The following is a 25,812-nucleotide window of genomic DNA, read 5'->3' as shown; positions in this document are numbered from 1 at the left end:
TGGCTTAACAATGTGTTCAGCTAGCTCCTTCCAAGTAGTGCATTGCTGCACCTTCAACAAAGGATACCAAGATAATGAAGCAAAATTGATAATAGAAATAAAATGAAAAGTTGCTTAAAAATCTATGCTCTGGGTTGCATTTCTCATGGCCTTTCTCCGCCAGGGTGGTCATGTTTTTCTTAAAGGGACATGAAACCTAAAATGTTTCTTTCATGATTCAGAAAGAGCAGCACGTAATTTTAAACAACTTTCCAATTTGCTTCTATTATTTAATCTGCTTAGTTATTATGGTATCTTTTGTTTAAAAGCATATCTAGAAAGACTCAGGAGCTGGGAGCTAGCTGCTGATTGGTGACTGCACATACATGCCTCTTGTCATTGGATTACCAGTGTGCTCAGCTAGCTCTCAGTAGTGAATTGTAGCTGCTTCAATAAAGGATACCAAAAGAATGAAGCAAAGTTGATAATAGAAGTCATTTAGAAAGTTGTTTAAAAATGTATGTCCTATCTGAATCATGAAATTAAAAAATTGGGGTTTCATGTCCCTTTAATAATTACTTCCTATTAAGTTACAAAATGATTAAAACAAAGAAAAAATACAACACAGTACCCAGTCATATACATACATCATTTCACAGTACACACTCATTGTTGCATACCACACATACTTGTCAATTCAATTAGCGCTATGTGGTGTTACTTTTGCAGTGTCAGTAACACCATGCTATTGTGTCTACCATTTTATTGAGTCCACACAACATCCATTTTACTCACCGCACACACACTCTCACATGTCCACTTTCATTTTAAAAATTAATTAACCCTTATGTTGCAATGCAAAGTGGCTGCTGGCTTAGCAATATAAGATGTTTTATATTGTATTGTACTTCCAGTTGTTTACTGAGCCTGTTTGTTTTGAGGCTGCATTCAGTTATTTTATTTTTTTTATAGTTTTTACTTTTTATACTATTTAAAGGGACACTCAGGTCAAATTACATTTTAATGATTCGGATACAGCATGTAATTTTAAACAACTTTCCAATTTACTTCCATTAAAAAATCTTCATTCAGTCACAGTCTTTTATATTTACACTTTTTGAGTCACCAGCTCCTACTGAGCATGTGCAAGAATTCCCCTGACTATACATATATGCATTTGTGATTGGCTGATTGCTATCACATGGTACAGGGGGAGTGGAAATATACATAACTTTAAAATTTGTTAGGAAAAAAATCTACTCATATGAAATTCAGAGTGAATGCTATTGTATTGTCTTGTTATCTTGCATTTTTGATTATGCAAATGTACTGTGTTTACTGGTCCTTTAAAAAAAAATGCAGAGAAATAATCTCTGTGTTTGTAGTTAGTTAGTAAACTTGTTGAGGGTCTTGTGATCAGTACTAGAACACTACAGTACACAGTTTTAATACATGTCCCCATAGATGTTCATGAATGCTCACTTTACAGTTTTCTTTTATGACTCATGACAGTTCTAAGTCTGCCGCATAGTAAATATACCAAACTGCTGGTAACACTAGCGTGTCCAACTCTAGGTGGCGCAATAGTACAAAAGACAGTTGTTAATAGAATAATTGTTAAAGAAACTTAGATACCATAATATCAAAAAAATTACAAGAATATGTGTAAGAATAAATTGGTGTACACTCATTAATCAAAATATTAGTGTCTTGAATAAGGACACCAACAAAGTTCTTATCTGAGTCCAAATGGATGGCCAGAAAATGGACCGGTGTCAGATGTGACTTCAGTGAAGTGAGTAAATTCCCAAGTGGTGAGATCCAAGTTTAAAACATTATACAAAAAGAGTAAATCTTTGAAGAAAGATCACATGCAGAGGGCGCCTCCTAGTATAATACTGCAATGATAAATAGAAGCATATGTGTCTTGTGATTTGAATATACTCACATAAAAGGCAGCACCTAATGTGCTAAATGGTACAGGCTGGGATCTCTCAGTACCCAAGCTGACTGGTCCCAAGATGAGGAAAATATGGCACAGTAATCCAATCGTTCTAAACGGACAAGGTAATACAGCAGGATCTGCCATAAAATAACACATGCAAAGGGCACCTCCTAGTGTATTACTGTGATAGTACCAAAATATGTCTGTGCCTTGTGTTGTTGTTGTACTCACAAGCAAAAAAGCACTCAATATGCTAAGTGGTGCAGGCTGGGAACTCTCAGTGTCCCAGCTGACTGGTCCAAGGTTAGAGACAGAGGCCCAATGGTCCTAGGATCCATCCCAGGAAAAACAGACCAAGCACAGGCTTCCAATGAATGCAGTATATTTTATTTAAAAACAAACTTAAAAACCCATGGTGCATGCATACACCCCAAGCAAATAAAACAATTCAAATAACAGATTACAATGTGTTTCACAGCTGTGCTAGCTGTTTCATCAGGCATCTGCTTTCATCTGATGAAACAGCTAGCACAGCTAAAGAACGCGTTGCAATCTGTTATTTGAATTGTTTTATTTGCTTGGGGTGTATGCATGCACCCTGGGTTTTAAACTTGTTTTTAAATAAAATATACTGCATTCATTGGAAGCCTGTGCTTGGTCTGTTTTTCCTGGGACAGATCCTAGGACTGTCAATATATAGCTGGGTTATAATACAATTTATTTAATAATTATTCTTTAAAATAAACCCCCAATTAAAATGCATATACAAAACAATTAAAATCAATATTTATTTCTAAGTTCTTTACGATAAGTTAAAGTTATAAACACATTTAATTTTATTTATAGAAACCAGATTATGAATCAAATGATACACACTTATGCTGTTATAATATTCTATACAAAGAGCATAAAAGATGTACCTTTACAATATACCTTATTCACAATGAGCATTAAAATACCCCAATGAAATATAAGAGTATGGATCGCTAACTTTCACAGTGCCTAGTTAAACAATATAACTAGATATTATAACAGCCAATTTCTATGCCAAGTTATCTGAGCTGAAATAAATCTTATTTTAGCTACAATTAAGGCAAGTTCTAAAATATATATACAGTTGCAAATATGAATTACTTAGCACTAAATATTACTAGTTAAACTACACAGGACTATAACCATGAGCTTATAATACAAATGGTGCCCTTTTAAAATTACTAACTGCAATGTAGTTGTAATTGCCAAATACCTTTGATTAAAATATTATATATATATATTTATTAATTGCGTATACTTTTCGCCAAATAACCAAATTAATGTTCCAGTTTTCTCTGATAAGTCCAATTTCACCTCATAAATTAAAAGAGGTAATTTTTGCAAGATGGGTGAAAGTTAGGCCCAGATTTGCACGTCAGAGACTGGATTCCAAGGCAACAGTTTGTCAGTCAAAATTCAGCAGCAGAGATCTAGTCCTTTTTTTCTCTCTTGTATGGGGTTATATCACCTGATATACCCCACCCCTTTTTATTGTAATCATTGGTGAAATGTTAAACGCACAATGGAAGCTTGTCTTGTGATAGGCCCCTTGAACTGAACATCCTTTGGTTATTTGGGAGACGCCTCCCTGAGTAGCCATTTATCTTTTGGCTGTGATACCATCTTTGATCTATAAGTGGCAGTAGACACCAATAAATGCAGTTTTGCCATCAAATATTGCTGCAGTTTACTATATTATTTAATTGTATATTTAATATGCTTTCTATTTATTGTATTAATAAGTCATATGTTTAATATATATGAACCATATTGTGCCATTTTTTCTGATTATTTTAATATGAAACATCAGTATATTTCTAGCATCATACTTTAGAAGATGTTTTAAAAGTTGCATTTTTTTTAAGGGACCAGTAGTATCAATCAACAAAATATATATGTCTATCTGACTTATTCTGTATATCAGCTCATTTGATATACTGGCACATATTTAATTTCCTAGTCACATTTTATATCATAGATATACATGAGTATTATAGTTATTTATTAATACATTTCTCTATGTCAACTCATAGCATCTTATTTAGAAATCTCATCTTCACATCAGTTCTTCCTTGTAATTTTCACTAGATTTCTGGAATACAGAGAAACATTTATTTATCTTGAAATAACTTGAGTATTTATATATACTAATGTAGTTATTCATTTAATTTATTACAAATCTGAAATGCATTTCTCAGATCCATGGAATTATACATTTTTATACAATATTGAAAATTACACCAGTTGTACTTAAAAATAAATTTAACAGCTACAATGCAACATGTGTTTCTGCTTAGCTCAGTACAGATGTGTATCTAACACAGCAGGGGTAATCAACTCTTGTTGTTTTCCATTTGAGACGTTTGTCTGAGCTTCGTGTATTTAAACACAGCAGGGGTAATTAACTTTTGAATATACTTAAGCCTCAAATGATTTTTTCCAACAGACAAACCACGTATTTTGTATCTCCACATGAGGTTATTACCTGATAATCTCTTATTTCAGAGAGGTAATGTCAGGAAATCAACTTGAAACACAGCAGCCATATAGTGAACATCTCTTTGAAATAACTGTCTGAACTAATGAAACCAAATGTTTTTTCCTTTGTTCTCATTTGGATGTATTGTAATCAGGAAAAGGTGTGGGGGGGGGGGGGTTGGGGCTGGTCTGTTATGAGACCAATTCACATCAAATTAGGTTTTAGCTAATACAAAAAAAATGAAATATTAGATTCTACGATACATCTGTAGTTTATGTAATGTTACTCACAGATACCCTGACAGGACCATTGGGCCTCTGTCTCTAACCTTGGACCAGTCAGCTGGGGCACTGAGAGTTCCCAGCCTGCTCAAACTTGAATGCACATGTCTAGTAGTTATCATACTCACATTACATTTTGGTTTAGAAAATACATTTAAAAAATATAATAAAACACAAATTCAAAAATATTAGATAAACTGCTGATTATCCTAAAACTGTGTTATTTTAACCTAATTAAACAATGTTTTAATGGAAGGTTTTTCCTTAAGCTATTAAGGTCTAGATTAAGAGTGGTGCAATAACTATTGTGCACAAGTAAAAAGAGTTTTATCTCGGGTCTTTTCTTGCATCAAAAGTGGCGCGTATATTACAAATGTAAAGTAAGCGCATTTCCTTGAGCAGAATTCAATTTAACGTGTGTCAGAATAGCACAACTTCAGAGCTCTGGTTAACTGAGTTCTGGTTAACTGTTACATGAGTAAATAAAAAAGTTGCAGAAACCACATCAAAAATACATTTAATAGTACAGCTACACACATAATAACACTGTCTGATAAAATTATTTAAAAGAAAATGCATAAAAAAGTTATAAGAGCTCAAAGATATGAGGTTCCAGATGTTAAAAAAAGTCTGCAAAGGTCTTTAACATAGAGATACATACATATACATGTCTAAAGGGTAGATTTACTAAAGGTCGAGTGGACATGTGAAATGCTTGTGCAATGTCGCCTCCTGCTCACTTGTGGCTACCCACTAGCAGGGGCCGTCAATCATCCCGATCGTATCGTATCAGGATGATTTCAGTCCGCCACCTACAACCACTACTTCTTACTTCCATTTCTGGCGGATCAGAAATTGACCCCTAAATATTAATGTGTGTGTATATATATATATATATATATATATATATATATATATATATATATATATATATATCTATATATCTATATATATATATATATATATATATATATATATATATATATATATATATATATGTGTGTGTGTGTATATGTGTGTAAATATGTATTTATATGTGTATACAGTATATGTATCTAGAGACAAGGGACAGCAGATACAGGGTACACTGCAGCCTTAATTAAAACTGTCCCTGTGCTTTTGTGCTATTGTGCCATTGTGCCTGTGCTCTTAAAGGACAAGAAAGCCACATTTTTGAGATTTATAAGGAGTGCACAATTTAAAAAAATAAATAAGCAAAAAAAAAAACAATTTACTTCAACATGAACATATAGGCCTAAATTTCAAGTAGAGTACAGTGGATTACTATTGACAGGGCACGGGAAGCTATCAATATCGTATTACAAGTTAATGGTAAAAGATATTAACCATAAAATAGGGATGTACATTTGTTTCAGAGTATTCATTCCAAATGATTTGTTCAAAACAAGCTAGTTAATGCTCACAAGTCTACCAGAGAATGTTCTTTTTAGCGCCATATACTTTCAATGGATAGCAAGCCGCATTATCATGACTCATATTACAAGTGGTGAGTCATGTGTTGTGTGCATTATATATATATATATATATATATATATATATATATACAGTGATTTAAATGGATATGATATATGATGTAGTGTTGAAACGGGGAGGGCTAAATGTGGATTTGTATATGTATATATACAATACAAATACATACAGAAAGATATGGCAATTTAAAGCCTGGGAGTAGCATCTTATATATGTGTGTGTGTGTTTCTGTATGTGCATATGTGCATAAATACATACGTACACATATCTATGTACACACACATACATACACAAACATACACATAAAACTATATACACTTAAAAATCCAGACCCTTTCCAGTCCAACAGGCCCATTTATCAAGCTCCGTACGGAGCTTGAAGGGCCGTGTTTCTGGCGAGTCTTCAGACTCGCCAGAAACACAAGTTATGAAGCAGCGGTCTAAAGACCGCTGCTCCATAACCCTGTCCGCCTGCTCTGAACAGGCGGACAGGAATCGCCGGACATCAACCCGATCGAATACGATCGGGTTGATTGACAGCTCCCTGCTGGCGGCCGATTGGCCGCGAGTCAGCAGGGGGCGGCGTTGCACCAGCAGCTCTTGTGAGCTGCTGGTGCAATGTTAAATGCGGAGAGCGTATTGCTCTCCGCATTTAGCGAGGTCTTGCGGACCTGATCCGCAGTGTCGGATCAGGTCTGCAAGCCCTTTGATAAATGGGCCTGCAAGACTTTGTCATATATAACTTTAAATAACCATATAAACATTTATTTGAGACATTTATATGTATATATACTCCTACATTTCACCTTTGTTTTAGTATACCTTTGGCTGAGCACTCAAGCAAAAGCTAGGACCTTAGCAAGCCCCATAGAAGTCTATTATAAGAGGGATTTAGTGTGTGCACACTATCCAATATTCAAATGTTAGGCTTTCACTTGAGTACTGCCATTTTACACTCAACTAGTATTATGAAAGTAAAAGTGGATGTTCTATGGATTGCATTCTAGCCACGTTAGTGCATAGCACTAACATTTTTTAAGCACCTCTTGTAATCTATGTCATTATTAGCTAATTTGGGCATAGATCATCTAACTCCTTATAGGCTGGGTCTTGCAATTTCAGTTTTGTGTTTCAGTATGTTTGTGTGTGTATATATGTGTGTGTTTATCTATCTAGCATCTATCTATCTATTTATCTATATATCTATCTATATATCTATCTTTCTACCTATCTATTTATCTATCTATCTGTCTGTCTGTCTGATTTCCAACTATCTATGTATCTGTCTGTCTATTGCTAAACACTGAAATTTATGTAGGTGTGTGTGTGCGATGATTTTACATTTAATAAATAAATAAATACAGCCATGTCAGTGAAAATGAATAAGAAATGTTGTGCATGTATCACTTCTGCAAAGTGAATTTGATGCGTTGCCTAGCTTATTTGTAAAGGTGTCCTTGAATGTGAAAATGAGTATAAGTCTATGATACAGTTGTGGAAAAATAGGCAATACTGAATAATTTGGTCTCTGCCCAAGCCTGTCAAGTGAATTGAGACCTATAGCTTTGTATGCTCTGGCCTTCAGATTTTAACATCATTCATTTTATTACTGAAACATAAGGGTCAGGAAGGGCAACCTTCCTATTTCAACTCACAAGAGACTCTATATTTAAGCATAGAAGATTAGGCTATTAAATATAAAGCTTTTTATAAATGACTAGACCGAAGTTATCAACGGTTCATAAGGTGCTTCAAATTGACCGTTGACTGCTAATGTGTTCCTGTGTCATGTTAAAACTACAGTAAATGACAAGATGTATACTAAATTAACACAATGAAAAAGTCCCATATTACTGTTATTCATGTGATTTGTGTGTGGTGCTTTCTCACATTTTGCGAGTGATTTATATCAACTGAATTGAAAAGGCTGAATGACAACTACAGTGTATAATATAATTTCTAAGGACCTATATTTTATAAAAAGCTGACAATGCATACAGAAATATACATAATTTATAGAAACACTGAAGCCCTGCTCTTAGAACTGGGTGACTAGTTAAATTCACTGTAGAATATATATATATATAATTTTTTAATATTTTTTTACACACGTTTGGTAAAATAAATAGAAAAAAATATATCATTTGTTTTTAATACATTAAAGTGAATAAATTGTGAGAATTTTTGTATCTTTTTTTTTAATCTTTGACCTTTTCAGATTGACACATATTTCCTAAAACTATAATCTTCTAAATTATAACTATTTACTTTTAATACAAAGTTGTTGTTTTTTTTTGTTTTATTTCCTTTGTGTAGTAAATTATAAGAGGGCTAAATGATGTCAACAATTAGATAGGGATTCAAATAAAACATGCGATTCCTGTAATAATATTCTGCTGCCTTTTATTAAATCTAAAATTACAATTAACAGTTTTTACTAATAAATATTTTTTTTTAAATGGAAACATATATTAAATAACTTGTTTGGTGGATTTTTAAGTGTTTTGCTAAGCCTGTCTAATGCCATTTTGTTGTTGCTTTTAGCACAATCTCTATTCAGTTGGCTACAAAATTAGAGACCCTATGGGAACATTATTTACTCATTATGGTGCAATGAGTTTTACTAAATTACCCATTTAAATATGGCACAATATTTGTTTTCGAGTTTCATAAACAATTGGCTTCCCACTAAGAACCAAATAGTACTTTGTATAGTTTTTGGCCAACTGTATACAGGAATTTCTAAACTAGTAATTTTGCATTTACTTAAAATGAATAATTTTAAAAAAATATTCAAATGTGAAGGGACATTCCAGTTAATTTCTTTGTTTTTGTTTTGGTTTTAAAGAAGTGTTTATTTTGAAAAAATAACAGATTTTACAAAACGTAGACAAGAATATTTCCATAGCATAACAGTGAGGTACAACAGTAAAAAGGCTTTTGGATTAAAGGTCCGTACAACATACATAAAAGTGCAACAAGTTCAGTACATAGGTTCAGTGCATGGGCCTGTATGACCCGTGCTTCTATGTTACAGTTTTGGGGATATTACATGAATTACATCATACATTAAATAGCGTTATTCTCAAAAGGGTACTGACAACTGGCTAAGATGGTGTCTAAGGGCAAAGCTGTTTGGTGTAGTGGACGTTAGTGGGTTCTAAGTTTGTGTCGCTCTTTGTGCTGGTTCCATAGAGATAGTTTAAGCTTGTGTGTGACTAATGAGCCCAATTGGAGGTGGTGGTACCTTTCAAATTGTAGGAAACTCTCTACCTGGTTCTCCCACTCTTTCTCAGTTGGGATATTGGAGGATATCCAATGTCTTGGGATTAGGGTTTTAGCGCTGTTTAGCATGGGGATCAGCAGGTTCTCAGCATTACTGTCATGCAGTTTGGGCAAGAGTAGAAATAGTAACATCTGTGGATCGTTTGGTAGCTGTTTGCCTATTGCGTCTGACAAGCGCTCCAGTGCTGCCAACCTGAATGTATCTAGTTTATTACACTGCCACGATATGTGTGTAGGGGTGCCTATTTCTCTGCATCCCCTCCAGCACTTATTATTTTGTAGATAGTATGTAGTCTGCTGGGGGTCAGATACCATCTCATTAAAAATTTGAAGTTGGTTTCAAGGACTCTTGTGGAAATTGATGAGCGCTTTGTAGTGTTAAAAACAGTCAGCCAGTCCTTAGCAGTGATACTAAGGCCCAGTTCCTTGTCCCATGAGTTGATGCAAAAGGGCAAGAGTTGAGGCTCTTTAGCAGCAGCATGTACAGTTTTGATATGGCGTGTTGGGGTGTTTTCTAAGTGGCATAGGGTCTCAAATAGTGTTGTATTTCTAGTTAGATGATGTTTCTTTGAGTGAGTGTCTACATAGTGACAGATTTGGGAATAGGCGTACCAGTTCAGAGGAATCTCGGGGTGCATCTCCTGGATGGCAGAGAGGGGTCTATGTGTTTTATTTTCGCAGAAGAGCGAAATTGTTATGCCCTTAATGTGGCACCCGACTTCTAATGAAGTGTCTTTGAAGTTCCAGGGCAGGTCCGAATTGATGCTAAGCGAGGACATGGGGGACAGAATATTAGAGATGTTAGTGGATGTGTTTATTAATTTATCCCATGTCGTGAAAAAGTCAGAGAGAAGAGGATATTGTGCTATGTTAGAGGGTCTGTGTTTGTGAGGTATCTAGGCTGCAAGCCCAGCATAGCATACACCCAGTAAGTGCCTATCAATCCGGACCCATTGTTTATTGTTATTGTTTGTGCACCAGTCCAATAGCCTATGCAGCATTATAGCTTCTTTATAAATGAGGATATTAGGGACTCCCAACCCACCCCTATCCCTTGGTAAGTACATGTTCTTTCTAGCGATTCTGGGCCTAGCTCCCTGCCAAATGTATTGCTCTATTAGTGATTGTATTTTGTTAAGAACATTCATTTTTACAATATTTATTCTGCCAATCCAAGATATTGATTTGTTTTTCCAGCTTGATAAGTCTGTGGTTAGCGTTTTTTTCATAGTTTTGTAGTTAGCTGTGTATACTGTTTTGACGTCAGGTGCTAGGTAAATGCCCAAGTATTTCAGTTTGCTTCTTTGACTTTTAAGGGGGCAGTTTGGGATCAATTTCTTCATTTCTCTTCCCCCATAATTTATATTTAAATATTCAGATTTTGTTTAGGAGAAATCCGGAGACCCGGCCGAACTTCTCAAAAGCCCAAAGGGCCCCTGGGAGGGAAGACTCTATCTGAGTAAGGGTGAGGAGCACGTTGTAGGTGTATAGCGTCATATATCCCTGTTATGAGGGTGTTGTTTCTGATCTGTTGGGCGAAGGTTTTAATGAATATGGCAAATAATGCAGGCGAGAGAGGACAGCCTTGCCTCATGCCACTGTATATATTGATTCTGTCTGACAAAATGCCATTAACCTTAACCCTAGCAATGGGAGCCGAATATAGGGAAAATACTAATTCTAGGAATTTGTTGCCGAATTTCGTTTTCTGCATTACTGTTTTTAGGAAAAGCCAATTAACATGGTTGAAAGCTTTCTCTGCATCCGTGGAAACTATAATGGTAGGGGTGCAAGTGGCTTGCGCGTGGGAAATAATCTGTAGTGTTTTCAGGGTGTTATCCCTAGCCTCCCTTCCTGGGATGAAGACCACCTGGTCTGTGTTGATTAATTTAGGTAAGTATCTGTTCAGTGTTGTTGCTAGTATCTTGGCAAAGATTTTTATGTCAGAATTTAAGAGGGATATGGGGCGGATATTTTCAGGTCTATTTGGTATTTTCCCTGGTTTGGGGAGGACTGTGATGTGAGCCTCAATTGAGTTATCTGAGAATCCTCCGGAGTTAATTAATGAGTTGAAGGTTTTTGTTAAGGGACAAGTGATGTGGTGGATGTATGTCTTATAGTGTGTCATGTTAAACCCATCTGGGCCTGGGCTTTTACCTCCAGGCATGTCTTTAATCGTGTTTTTTGTTTCCTCCACTGAGATGGGCAGATTCAGGCTGATTCGTCTCTATCCAAGGCCAGTAAGTCCAAGTCCTCAAGATAGGTTTCTATGTCTATTTGGGTGGGGGTACTGTCTAAGTTGTACAGGGTTGCATAGTACTGTCTGAACACTTCTGCTATATTTTTACTTTCCTTTTGAAGATCTCCGTGTTTGTTGATAATAGAGTGGATGTGTGCATTTAATTGGGTTCTCTTAAGTGTTTTAGCGAGAGAGTACCCCGCATTATCTTTGATATTGAAGTATTTTTGTTTCAGCAGTGCTGCTTTCTTTTTGTGTTCTTTGATTAGGTGGTCTTTGAGGTCTTTCCACGACTGTGTGCTGGTGACCTGTGGATGTTTTTGTGCTCTTTTTCCCAGTAGCTAATTTGGGACATAGTAGAATTCATAAATTGTCTGTTCGATTTTTTTCCCTGGCTTTGTGCGCTATCAGTTCACCTCATATGACGCACTTGTGCGCCTCCCAGAGAGCGGCTGAGGTTATGTGGTCTGTGTCATTTTCTCTAAAATAGTTTTCTATGGACTGGTCTACAGCCTGTTTAGTTAGTGCATTCCCTAGTAGGAAGGCATCCATCTGCAAGATGAAGGGACACTGTGGCATGTCCGGCCACACCACCGCGCAATGTTCCGGGACGTGATCCGACCATGTGATTGGCAAAATGTGCCAGTCAGTAATCATGGAAAGGCCCAACTTGTCTGTATGTATGTGATCTATTCTGTTATATGTGTTGTGTGGGTGTGAGTAAAAGGTGTAGTCCCTTATGTCAGGATTACAGTTCCTCCATATGTCGTGCAGTTGTAGTAGGTGTAGGCTATTAGTTAGTTAGAACTTGTTTAGGGGTATTAGGGATGCCTGTAGAGGTGTCCATTGTTGGGTACAGTGATAAATTGAAATCACCCCCCATGAATAGTGTCCCCTGGGCGTGTTCTAGTAGGAGGTTGGTTATGTGTCTGAATAAAGTGTGCGGTTCTTTATTTGGGAGGTGTGTTGTTCTTTATTTGGGAGACATATGTTTGCAAGGGTAATTGGCCTATTGAATAATAAACCTATCAGAATCAGGTACCTGCCATCCTTATCTTTCTCTATGTGGGTCGCTTGGAAGTGTAGGGAACTTTTAAGTAGTAGGCCTACCACTCTCTTCCTTGTACCGCCCGAAGCCAGAAAGCTTGTTCTATATTTGTGGCTCAGGAGTTTGGGTTTGTGACCTCTCTTAAAGTGTGTCTCCTGTATAAATAGGATATCACTGGGGACTTTGTAGAGGTTTTTAAAAGCCATGGACCTCTTTTCTGGACTATTCAGCCCTTTCAAATATATGGTGGTAATGGATATTGTATGTGCCATGGTGGATCTAGTGGGTATGGGTATGGGCTTGCGAGCCGAGTGATAGCCTGTCTGCCTGATGTAGGTTTTACACTGTATCTGGTATGAGGTAAGTAATATAAGCTACTGCTGTACTACAAACTGAGACAATGTAACAGGTTCAAAAAATAATAGTGCAAATTTTTTTTGAGATGTGCAATAACAGTAAGAAGCAGTAAGAACACAATACAATAACATTTATAAAGGCACATTTTAAACTCTTTTGTTTCGATTTCTTCTTTTCTTTTCTAACTGAAGAGTTCAATTAACAAACAGTCCTGCAACAATAAAAAACAATTGGGGTAGTATCCCCACTTCCAAACCTAAAGAATTGTGGAGAAAGAAAAGAATGTTATGTCAAACGATCTGTAACTGCAATGGCAAGAATGGGCTGTCAGTTTGAGGTGGGAGATGCCATGGATCAAGTGGGCATCGAGACCTGGTCCACACTTTCAGATACAGAGTGAGGCCCTGGACTGGCAGAGTTGTGAGTCTCGTGAAGTTGGTTGTTTATCTTCTGAGGGTCTCTGGGGGAGAATTGGTGGTCCTCTGGGTGCTTGATGTTGAGTTGGAGGGTTTTGTTGAATCTTGGCAGGTCCTCCAGAGACCTTAGGATGGCTTTTGTATCTCCCTTAGATGCGGTAAGGCTGACCAGAAATCCCCACCGGTACAGGATCTGCTGCTCCCTCAAGACTGTGGTGATGAAGCTCAGCTCCCTCCTCTTCTGCAGTGTTGCTGGGCTGAGGTCTGCGAAGATCTGCATGTGGATTCCAGCGTGCATTACTTTTTGTTTTTTTGTTTGGCCTGTCTCAAGATTTCTTCTCTTCTAATCTAATAGCTTTACAATTATGTCCAGAGGGGGGCGCCTTCGGGGGGGGAGGCTTTGCTCTCAGGGCCCTGTAGGCTCTTTCAATGCGTATATCTGCGGTGCTCTTTGGACCTTTCAGGGTCCTGAACAAGTCCTGGAGGCAGCCTTCTATGGCGTTTGACTGGATTGTCTCTGGGATCCCGCGTATGCGCAGGTTGTTATGCCTGCCTCTGTTGTCCAGTTCTCCATCAGTTGATGTATAGTTTCTTCCTGGTCGTATGCAACTTTGGAAATGTGCTGTATACTTTAGATAGGTCTCTTTTTAGTTCCCCATACCAATTTTTGACCTCTCCTAAGATATCTTTAATATCATTTTTCGTGCATAGGTTTTGCAGATCATCTTTTGTAATGGTGGGCGTGCTTGTAGTTTCTTTCTCGTGTTGCCGCTGCTCTGTGGGTGTGGCCATTTTTCGGTGATTTTGCGGCTAGGTCTTGTTGTTTGAGGAATTATTGCTTTAGCATGGAGCTGTTTACATTGTTTGTTTTAGAGTTTCTGCGGCCAGGCATATCCAGAGGCGCTTAATGTCAGGGTGGGTTCTGATGCCTAAAAGTATGGTGCGTACAGAGTGGGGTGGCAGTGTGAGTTCAATGTAGCCCTGTAGGCTATCGCAGTCCAGGCACCAAGGCAGTATGCATGTAAAGTATTGTAGAAGGCGAGTTTCCCCATCTGAGGTAGCAATCTATATGCTGAGGCTTAGCGCAGGGGTTTTGGATAGTGAGGGCCCTGAGATTTGTGCCCAAAATGCCCCAAATGTTCTAGAGTATGGCAGTTCATTCAGTGTGGTGTGGCACTTGTGTGTATGCAGGAGCCAGCTCACCTTTGTGTTCTTCCAGTGTCCCCTGTATAGAGAAGCCTGTTTCCTGTAGCTTAGAGAAGGTTCAGGCTGGGGAGTTCCAAGACAGTGCCCTGTGTAGTGAATCTCCTTTTGTAAAAGCAGCTGAGGAAAGTTGCAGCTAAGGGCTGGCTCCAGGCTCTGCTCCTGTGTGGAAAACGGCACTGTGGTTAATTTCTAGTGCGTAGTGGCAGAGGAGCTGTAGCAATTTGCGTACAAGGACACACTTCCTGTTTTCGAAAAATGGCTTCATTTTTGTGGTGTGGGCTAGAAACGATCCGATTTTGTGCCCAGTGTGTTCACCAGCCTTTCATGCACCTGTGTTGCCGTTTTTGTGGTGATCCCCCAGGTCTATGTGGTGCAGTTTGGAAGTGGGGCTTAGGAGCTACTGGATTATGCAGCCATCTCCCTGATCGGCTAGGCTCTGCCCCATTCCAGTCAAATTTTAAATGCACATAGATGAATTACATCTTTGAATAGAAAACATTAGCAATATACACGTATTGGCAAAAATGCTTCTAGTAAAAAGCTATCACTGTTTTAGTGTTAAAGTTTTTCTCTGCATGTACATATAAAACATAGCTAGATATTCTCAGTGCACCTGCAATTTAAGTAATGCAGCTACTCACAGAGCCAGTGGGGCTTGCATAATGTCAGCAATTAACAAATTGAGTCAATACCAGATGGTACAAGCACCTTGGGCTCTCTGAGCAAGTGCTGTTAAAATGTATGTGCACAGTGCATACTTAAATACATTTTTTTTAAATAACTATGGCTTTTATTAGAAGCATTTTTGCTAATACATGTATATAACAAAAATGATTCTAAACAAAACTGAAATGCATCCATGTGGATTCCAATTTTGACTGGAATGTCCCTTTAGTGTCCAATATTCAAGTACCTTCTATATAAATATGTTTGAATAGGTAAACAAAATTAAAGCATTTTGAATGTAAAAATGTAAATGTTTACAAAATAAGTTTCCATTTCAGAAATATATATGAACTGAAAAGTGAATGTTTTATATGTATTGAATATATAAGCAGTTGATTGACATTGCAAAGTTATATGTTCAAAAGTAAATGTTTAAAAGTGTTTAAAGAACCATTAAATACAGTAGAATTGCACTCAATGAACAATATCAAACAATGCAATAAAACTTACCCTAAACTTTAAATGAGCAGTAAATATTTTTCTAATAGATTTCATTTTAATATCCTCAGCATCATGTGACAGCCATCAACCAATCACATGCTCATGTATGTATATACTGGTGCATCAGAATGTGTGTATATAAAAAGACTGCACAACTTGTTAATGTAAGTAGATTAAAACATCTTGTGTCAGATTACCAGTGGAGCACTAAATATCGATTTCAAGAAGCATTGAGCTCTCGAGAGCGCACTTCCATAGGCTTCAATGGGAGCCTCATTCTGATGCATCTGAACCTAAACACAGCGAAGGGGGTAAGAAGCGCAGTGATTGCAGCAAATTTAACTATATATTAATATGATTATATACATATATATTTGTGTAAATATTAACATACACACACACACATATATATATATAAAGGCACTTTTCAGTACTGTTTTTTTTTTTCTAACACCCCACTCCCACCAACTTTAGACCCCAAAAACTGCCTTTTGCAATTATTTTTCATTAAAAAAGCTAAAAAAATTAAAATTAAAAAAACTATAATGCACTCTAATTTTACCTATAAACAAGCCAATTTAGGGCTCCGCTTGTAATATAGCCCTCTATGTTTGTTTTTGTTTTTAATTGCATGCATAGTTTGAATCATGCAAATTTAATTTCAATATAAGTGCAATCTCAAGGATTTCAAATAGTAGTCAGTGCATATCAGTCCCTTTGAAGAGCCTCGTTTGTATATTTATCTCTTTTTCATTGTAACCAATAAAAGACGCATGCATTAAGAATATATCAAATATATATGTCCTTTTTACAAAGACATCCCAGCTCACCTAAAGCACATGACCACTGTCTGCTTACAAACTTCATCTATTTAATAAAGCTCAGCTGAGGTATGATGACAAATTCATTTGCCCTGAATGTATTTTACAATGTTGATATTTCTCTCTTTTCTTTCATGTAGGTTATAAGAGACCATGATCCATTACTTCTGGGAATTACCTTTCCTGCCACTAGGAGGAGGCAAAGTTTCCCAAACCACAGCGCTCTATATAAACCCGCGCAACGCTATAGTAATATAGCCTTGTCTTTGCCTCTTCTAAAGGCAGGTGAAAAATGAAGATGTGCAAGATTGTTTATTATTTTATTTTGGGGTTTCCTGGTTAGGAGTATATAGTTAAAGGGACAGTCTACACCAGAATTTTTATTGTTTTAAAAGATAGATAATCCCTTTATTACCCATTCCCCAGTTTTGCATAACCAACACAGTTATATTAATATACTTTTAACCTCTGTGATTATCTTGTATCTAAGCCTCTGCAAACTGCCCCTTTATTTAAGTTCTTTTGATAGAGTTGCAGTTTAGCCAATCAGTGCCTGCTCACAGATAACTTCACGTGCACAAGCACAGTGTTATCTATATAATACATGAACTAACACCCTCTAGTGGTGAAAAACTTTTAAAATGCATTCTGAAAAGAGGTGGCCTTCAAGGTCTAAGAAATTAGCATATGAACCTTCTAGGTTAAGCTTTCAACTAAGAATACCAAGAGAACAAAGCAAAATGGGTGATAAAAGTAAATTGGAAAAGTGTTTAAAATTACATGCTCTATCTGAATCATGAACGTTTATTTTGGCCTAGACTGTTTCTTTAAGACACACATTCTAATGTGATAATATACTGGAAAGGTATTATCCAATATTTAATATGTATAACTCAGTAAGAGGGCACATTATTAAATGAATGTAGTGAGAGTTTGCTTACATTACAGACTTTAGACCTCTAGCTATTTTAGTGAGGAGAGGATTATGTTGTGTAGTTTAATGGCACACACTTTGAATTGATATCCAATTTGTTTGAGGGTTAGCTAATAGTATTTTGCCCATAAATAATTTGGAACTTCAAGCAATTTTCAGGACTCTTCTCTTTTGGCTCCAGTTAAGGATAGAATCCTTCCTTTAGTTTCAGTCAAACAATGTTACAGCTGTGGCATATATCAAACACCAGGGTGGAACCAGAAGTTCTTTGGCAATGAAGGAAGTTCAGAAAATTATGGGTTAGGCAAAAATCCATCATAGTCATATATCTGCTCTTCATGTATCAGATATGGACAACTGGGAACCAGATTTTCTCAGTCATCAGACAATCCATCCAGGGGAATGGTCACTTCATCCAGATGTTTTCATGTTCAGATGTTGTGAATATTTGGGTCATTCCATAAAGAGATCTAATTGCTTCCAGATTAAACACAAGCTTCTTCAGTATTTCTCCAGGTGCAGGGATTCAAGGGCTCTGGAGACAGATGCAGTGGAGGATAAATAGGAGCGCCTAGGGCTTAGGTATAAACAGGAATCACACTATGATTAAAAATACATTAATTTATTATACCATCTCAATATAAACAAAAATATTAAAATATTAAAATGAATACGACCATTGATTGGAACAAGTTATTTGGACCCTTGTTAGAGGATCTTAGCTTAATTGGATCAGTTTCTCTTCTGGTTGTAACAGATATAGAAATTAAAACAGGTGCTGTGCTTAATCGCAATAAGAAATTAAAACAGTACTGTGTTTGATCACAATAATAAATTAACTTAGCTTAGTTACACAACATATAGTACATATAATTGTGACAAGATAGTGAAAATCGGTGATCAAAATGCTAATGTGGAAAACTGTGATCAAAAAATATTGTACCAAACAAAAAAGGGGTAGAAAAATTCAAAGATATTCAAAGTCAAAAAATCGAAAAATCAAAAAATCAAAAGGTGAAAAAATGAAAAAATAAAAGACAAAACCGGTTTGTCAAAAAGATGAATTATAAATATGTATATGTGCTTAAAAAGTTATGTGAAAAATTGTGTCACAATAGTAATAATGATTCTAATCAATTCTACAATCAACCATAATACAGACTCCTATTAGGAAAAGAATCTCATATAATATGCTATAATAATGGCCCAAACAACAAATCAAAAAACAATATGGTAATAATATTCTCGTTACTAATATAAGCTAAACGAATTGCAATGTTGCTAGCAAAAACTTACAGATATGTCAATAAATTATTAAAAAATACAAAATATTAAATATAAAATATACAAAATATTAAAAAATACAGATTCTATAAAATGTCCAAGTGATAGGTCCAATTGGAAATAATCCAAACTGTGGGAAACTGTTGGAAGGAAATAAAAACAATATCCTTAGAGGCTGTCCTGATCCAGAATCCTAGTCTTTACAACATGGACCTGAAAACAAAAACAGAAAAAATCCTCACATAAAGGGCCTATAGGATAAAGTCTAATGGTAATCAAACTTACCCCAAAAGCCAAAAGTCCTAATACTGATGAAGCCTCACAAATCTCTACGCGTTTCGGCCCTGCAGCGAAGCCTTTCTCAAGATATAATGAGGCTATGATATGACTAAACTTATATATCCCATGTTTGGGAGTTTCTAAATCAAATTGCGCGAAATTTCGAATTCCGGAGGTAAAAAATTGCCGCCAAACGCTTACCGCGTCAATTCCCCGCTAAACCGGATATCCGTTTGCCAGATACTTCCGGTTGCGTCATTTCCGGTAGCTGCGGCCGACTTCCGGTTTATTGTACTTCCGGCGGACGCGCTACCATTTTGGATGTTGGCAAAAAATTATTGGCAAAAACTTATGTTATCTGTTAACCGGCTGGATGTTATATTCTATAGAGGAAAAAAGGGGGGTATGAAGATTGTTTCTATACTTAAATTTGAGCTAGATTTTAGGCTCATGGATACCAGGATACACAGGTTTCAGACACAATATTAATTACATCGATACACGGTATAGTGAAAATATAGTGAAAATACTATGCTTAAATGGATTACCAAATAGGAATATATGTAGGTGTCTAGGATCATAATAAAATAATTGATGAAGGTAGGATAACTATAAAAACCTCAATTATAACTTAATCAGTATCAACCTCTCAATTATTCACACTAGTGGTTATTCAAGGGAGGCCAGAGAACAATTTAACAAATATTCTAGACAGTTGGCTAGAACACAACCAATATCATTAGGATGTGGATTATCATACTTGTGGGGTATCTAACACCATGATCGACCTTTGTAAACAGATTAATATATATATATATATATATATATATATATATATATATATCTGATGATAAAAACATTAGGTTCAATCCATATTTTATAGAGGACTCGGGATTCGATAGCTTCATGATGATATGTGTGGCACTTTTGACTCAAAAACATGCGGTACTGGGTTCATATAACAAAATTAATTTAAAGGGAATGTCAGTTTAAGGGGATAACTTTGGGATACCGGTCCGGGGGGATGCCTTTTGTGCTATTGGAATAGATGTACTATTTCAAAACTGGCATTATGTCCTTTTGGATAGATGCAGTCTAAGTTGAATATCCACTTAGATTCTATCTTCAACATTTTACTTTCCATATTCCCACCCCTCCAATCCTTATTTAGTTTACAAATCCCCATGTATCTGAAACTTTTGTTACTTCCCCCATGTATTTCTTTAAAATGTTTGTAGAGAGGCAAGTCTATTTCACCCCATTTTATCTGTAGTAAATGTTCGCGGATTCTATCCTTCAATTTTCTGGTGGTCTGTCCGACATATTGCAGACCACAACCGCATTCAATTAGGTAAACCACAAACTTGTCTGTACATCTGATGGTTTGTTTAACTTGGAATACTTCATTAGTTACTTTAGATTTCAGGCAGTTACTCTTGACACCATGTTGACATGCCTTGCATAAGTGGCACGGATAGAAACCGCAGAGTTTCTTGCCTACAACTCCTAAAGAATTATTCATATTAGTATTGCACTTTGGGATGCTTGGAGCCAATGTGAACTTTAAATTCTCCGCCTTCCTATAAATGAAGTGGGGTCGTTCAGATAGATGTTCCCCTATAATATCATCATCCTTGAGAAGGTGCCAGTGTCTTTTCACTATGTCCTCTATTGTTTTTTTCCTCTCATTATACTGGGTAAAAAAAGGGACCTTGAGACTTTCATCTGGTCCTGTGTTTTGTTTGATTTTATATTCGAGAAGGGTTTCTCTTTTCATGTTGTTCACATCACGTATGTTTCTATCTATATGTGATTCATTATAACCCCTTTCAAGGAACCTGTCCTTAAGTATTTGAGACTGTTTGGTCCAGGTATCTTCTTTTGAACAGTTCTTCCTTATCCTCATAAGCTGCCCCTTATGAGGATAAAGAAGATACCTGGACCAAACAGTCTCAAATACTTAAGGACAGGTTCCTTGATATAGATAGAAACATACGTGATGTGAACAACATGAAAAGAGAAACCCTTCTCGAATATAAAATCAAACAAAACACAGGACCAGATGAAAGTCTCAAGGTCCCTTTTATTACCCAGTATAATGAGAGGAAAAAAACAATAGAGGACATAGTGAAAAGACACTGGCACCTTCTCAAGGATGATGATATTATAGGGGAACATCTATCTGAACGACCCCACTTCATTTATAGGAAGGCAGAGAATTTAAAGTCCACATTGGCTCCAAGCATCCCGAAGTGCAATACTAATATGAATAATTCTTTAGGAGTTGTAGGCAAGAAACTCTGCGGTTTCTATCCGTGCCACTTATGCAAGGCATGTCAACATGGTGTCAAGAGTAACTGCCTGAAATCTTAAGTAACTAATGAAGTATTCCAAGTTAAACAAACCATCAGATGTACAGACAAGTTTGTGGTTTACCTAATTGAATGCGGTTGTGGTCTGCAATATGTCGGACAGACCACCAGAAAATTGAAGGATAGAATCCGCGAACATTTACTACAGATAAAATGGGGTAAAATAGACTTGCCTCTCTACAAACATTTTAAAGAAATACATGGGGGAAATAACAAAAGTTTCAGATACATGGGGATTTGTAAACTAAATAAGGATTGGAGGGGTGGGAATATGGAAAGTAAAATGTTGAAGATAGAATTGAAGTAGATATTCAACTTAGACTGCATCTATCCAAAAGGACATAATGCCAGTTTTGAAATAGTACATCTATTCCAATAGCACAAAAGGCATCCACCCGCACCGGTATCCCAAAGTTATCCCCTTAAACTGACATTCCCTTTAAATTGGTTTGTTATATGAACCCAGTACCGCATGTTTTTGAGTCAAAAGTGCCACACATATCATCATGAAGCTATCGAATCCCGAGTCCTCTATAAAATATGGATTGAACCTAATGTTTTTATCATCAGATATATATATATATATATATATATATATATATTAATCTGTTTACAAAGGTCGATCATGGTGTTAGATACCCCACAAGTATGATAATCCACATCCTAATGATATTGGTTGTGTTCTAGCCAACTGTCTAGAATATTTGTTAAATTGTTCTCTTGCCTCCCTTGAATAACCACTAGTGTGAATAATTGAGAGGTTGATACTGATTAAGTTATAATTGAGGTTTTTATAGTTATCCTACCTTCATCAATTATTTTATTATGATCCCAGACACCTACATATATTCCTATTTGGTAATCCATTTAAGCATAGTATTTTATAAGCCCTTCACTATACCGTGTATCGATGTAATTAATATTGTGTCCGAAACCTGTGTATCCTGGTATCCATGAGCCTAAAATCTAGCTCAAATTTAAGTATAGAAACAATCTTCATACCCCCCTTTTTTCCTCTATAGAATATAACATCCAGCCGGTTAACAGATAACATAAGTTTTTTTAATTCTCTTGTTCAGGCCTAGGAAACCGTTTACAAGAAGAATATATTATAAGGTTTTGAAAGCCTTTCGGCTAGATTACGAGTTTGGCATTAGCCATAAAAAGCAGCATTTAGGGGTCCTAACGCTGCTTTTTAACGCCCGCTGGTATTACAAGTTTGTCAGGTACAGGTGTACCGCTCACTTTTCTTCCACAACTTTTCCATACCTCAAATCCCCTTACATCAATTGCGTATCCTATCTTTTTAATAGGATTTTCCTAACGCTGGTATTACAAGTCTTGGAAGAAGTGAGCGGTACAGCCTCTACCTCCAAGACTCCTACCGCATTTAAAAGTCAGTGGTTAAGAGTTTTATGGGCTAACGTCGTAACATAAAGCTCTTAACTAAAGTGCTACAAAGTACACTAGCACCCATAAACTACCTATTAACCCCTAAACCGAGGCCCCCCCACATCGCAAACACTATACTAAAAATTGTTAACCCCTAATCTGCCGACCGGACATCGCCGCCACCTACATTATACCTATGAACCCCTAATCTGCTGCCCCTAACATCGACGACACCTACATTATATTTATTAACCCCTAATCTGCCGCCCCCAATGTCGCTGCCAGTTAACTACAATTATTAACCCCTAATCTGCCGACCGAACATAGCCGGCACTATAATAAATGTATTAACCCCACTCCCGCCTCGCAAACACTATAAAATTTGTTATTAACCCTTAACATCACCGCCACCTACCTACAATTATTAACCCCTAATCTGCCGCCCCCAACGTCGCCGCTACTATATTAAATGTATTAACCCCTAAACCTAAGTCTAACCCTAACCCTAACACCCCCCTAACTTAAATCTATTTTTAATAAATCTAAATAAAATTACTATAATTAAATAAATTATTCCTATTTAAAACTATTAGGGGCAGATTAGGGGTTAATAATATAATGCAGGTGTCAAGGATGTAGGGGGCGGCAGATTATGGGTTAATAAGTGTAAGGCTAGGGGTGTTTAGACTAGGGGTTCATGTTAGGGTGTTAGTTGTAGACTTAGAAAGTATTTTCCCATAGGAAACAATGGGGCTGCGTTAGGAGCTGAACGCTGCTTTTTTGCAGGTGTTAGTTTTTTTTTCAGCCAGCTCAGCCCCATTGTTTCCTATGGGGAAATCGTGCACAAGCACGTTTTGCCAGCTTACCGCTACGGTAAGCAACACTGGTATTACAGTAAGAAGTGGCGCTAAATTTGCTCAGTGCTCACTTCTCTGAGGCTAACGCAGCCATTCAGAAAACTTGTAATACCAGCGTTGTTTAAAGTGAGCGCTGGAAAAAAAAGGCTCGTTAGCAACGCAAGTTTTACCGACAAAATTTGTAAACTAGCCGTTTATTTCTTGATGTCCTGTTCATAATTATTCTTGATATTCTTTTAGAATTCCTATAATTCTTGAGTTTCTTCTAAGTGGTTTACAGAAAGGACATAGCACTCCTAAGCTTAAAGATAGAGCAACTTCCAGGGTAAACTCCAACTTTAACAGGTAAACCAATATCAGCAAAGGCACTCTCCAGTTTTAATTTTATTTCTTTAACTAAAGAAATAAGAATAAAACCAGAGAGTGTATATATATATATATATATATATATATCTGTAGCCATGCATTCACTATAATATAATTATATTCATGCCTGGGTGCTTTATTTAAATTTTGTAATTTTTAAAGTTGGAGCCAATCATATAAGGGTACTCGCAGGTCTTGTATGTAATATATTTATTTTATATTCCATTTAAAAAGTGAGTCAATGTTTCAGCTTACACATAAGCCTTTATCAAGACATCAATAAATATTAAGCTGTAGGTACAAACTCCATGTCTGTTCTCCCAGTGGTATTGTGCTTGACGCTGTATGTATGTGTGTGTGTGTGTGAGTGTGTTTGTCTATACATGTGTATGTACTGTATGTATGTATATGTGCAAATACATATTTACACACACACACACACACATATATATATATATATATATATATATATATATATATATATATATATATATATATACAAGATTTGTGGCAGTGGTTGGAAAAAATTGCGTTTTTTATAAAATTAACAAGTATCACATAAGTAAAGAGAATACTCAAATACTAAGTCTCAAAAAAGTCCTTTTTGAGAAACTAGAATTTCATAGTTGGTGCAGACCCATTAAATAATTATATATGTATCAATTTAAAGAAGAGAAATGGCACATAATAGTGGCATTTATAAAAGACTGGGATTACAGCACTCTTTTGTAAATAGACAAGACACTTGTATGTGATGTAATATCAAACATAGTTTATTGTGCACAACCTCGTCCAGAAATCTGAACAGGCACACAGCAAAAATGCAGGAATAAAATATAGTCAAATACTATCAAATACCATAGCTATCATACAAACAAGAAAAAAAGTGTTAGGAAAATGTTTCTCAAAGTGAAAGAATATATATGTATAAGTATAAGGGACCGGCCCCTATGACTAACCAGGCTAGACTGTGATAGCAGCATACAATGTTTTCAAATGCAGGTCAAGTGTGAAGTGGGACAATAGGGAACGGATACTCCAAGGTATATGTTCAGACCGCAATGGTTTTAGTAAAACTGTATCCACCTAAAGTGAGTATCTCTAATCCCATTTGTCAAACTTGCCATACAAGACATGAAAATACATCATGTGGTAATGAATAGACTTACACAGAACTTAAGTATATATACAGACAATCATATCCATGAACATAGATAAAAATAGAACAAGCTCAGCTCCAAAAGTTAAGCAGTATCTGCTATAGCACAAATCAAGCAGGATTCAAACTTGTTGGAAAAAGCACAATTAGCGGACAAGTGGAAAGTCCAATAGTAGAAAACATGCAAGCACATGTACTCAATGCAGCAGAAATTATTAGCGTTGTTGTTAAGCAGGCAGAGTTTTCAGCAGGTGTTATGCAGTGAAGCAAATAAATGCCTTAATGCTGAAGAAAGTAGTAGGCAGTCATGTGTAGTAGTTGTTCAGCCAAGCAAGCGGGTTAGGTCAAGCCAAAGTGAGGCAAACATTTAGCAACGGCTAGGAAAGTAAATAGTAGGAACAACGTTGGAATAGGTACAGGAG

This window comes from Bombina bombina, chromosome 1 (assembly GCF_027579735.1).
Source record: "Bombina bombina isolate aBomBom1 chromosome 1, aBomBom1.pri, whole genome shotgun sequence".
Classification (NCBI taxonomy): domain Eukaryota; kingdom Metazoa; phylum Chordata; class Amphibia; order Anura; family Bombinatoridae; genus Bombina; species Bombina bombina.
This window is presented reverse-complemented; position numbering follows the sequence as displayed.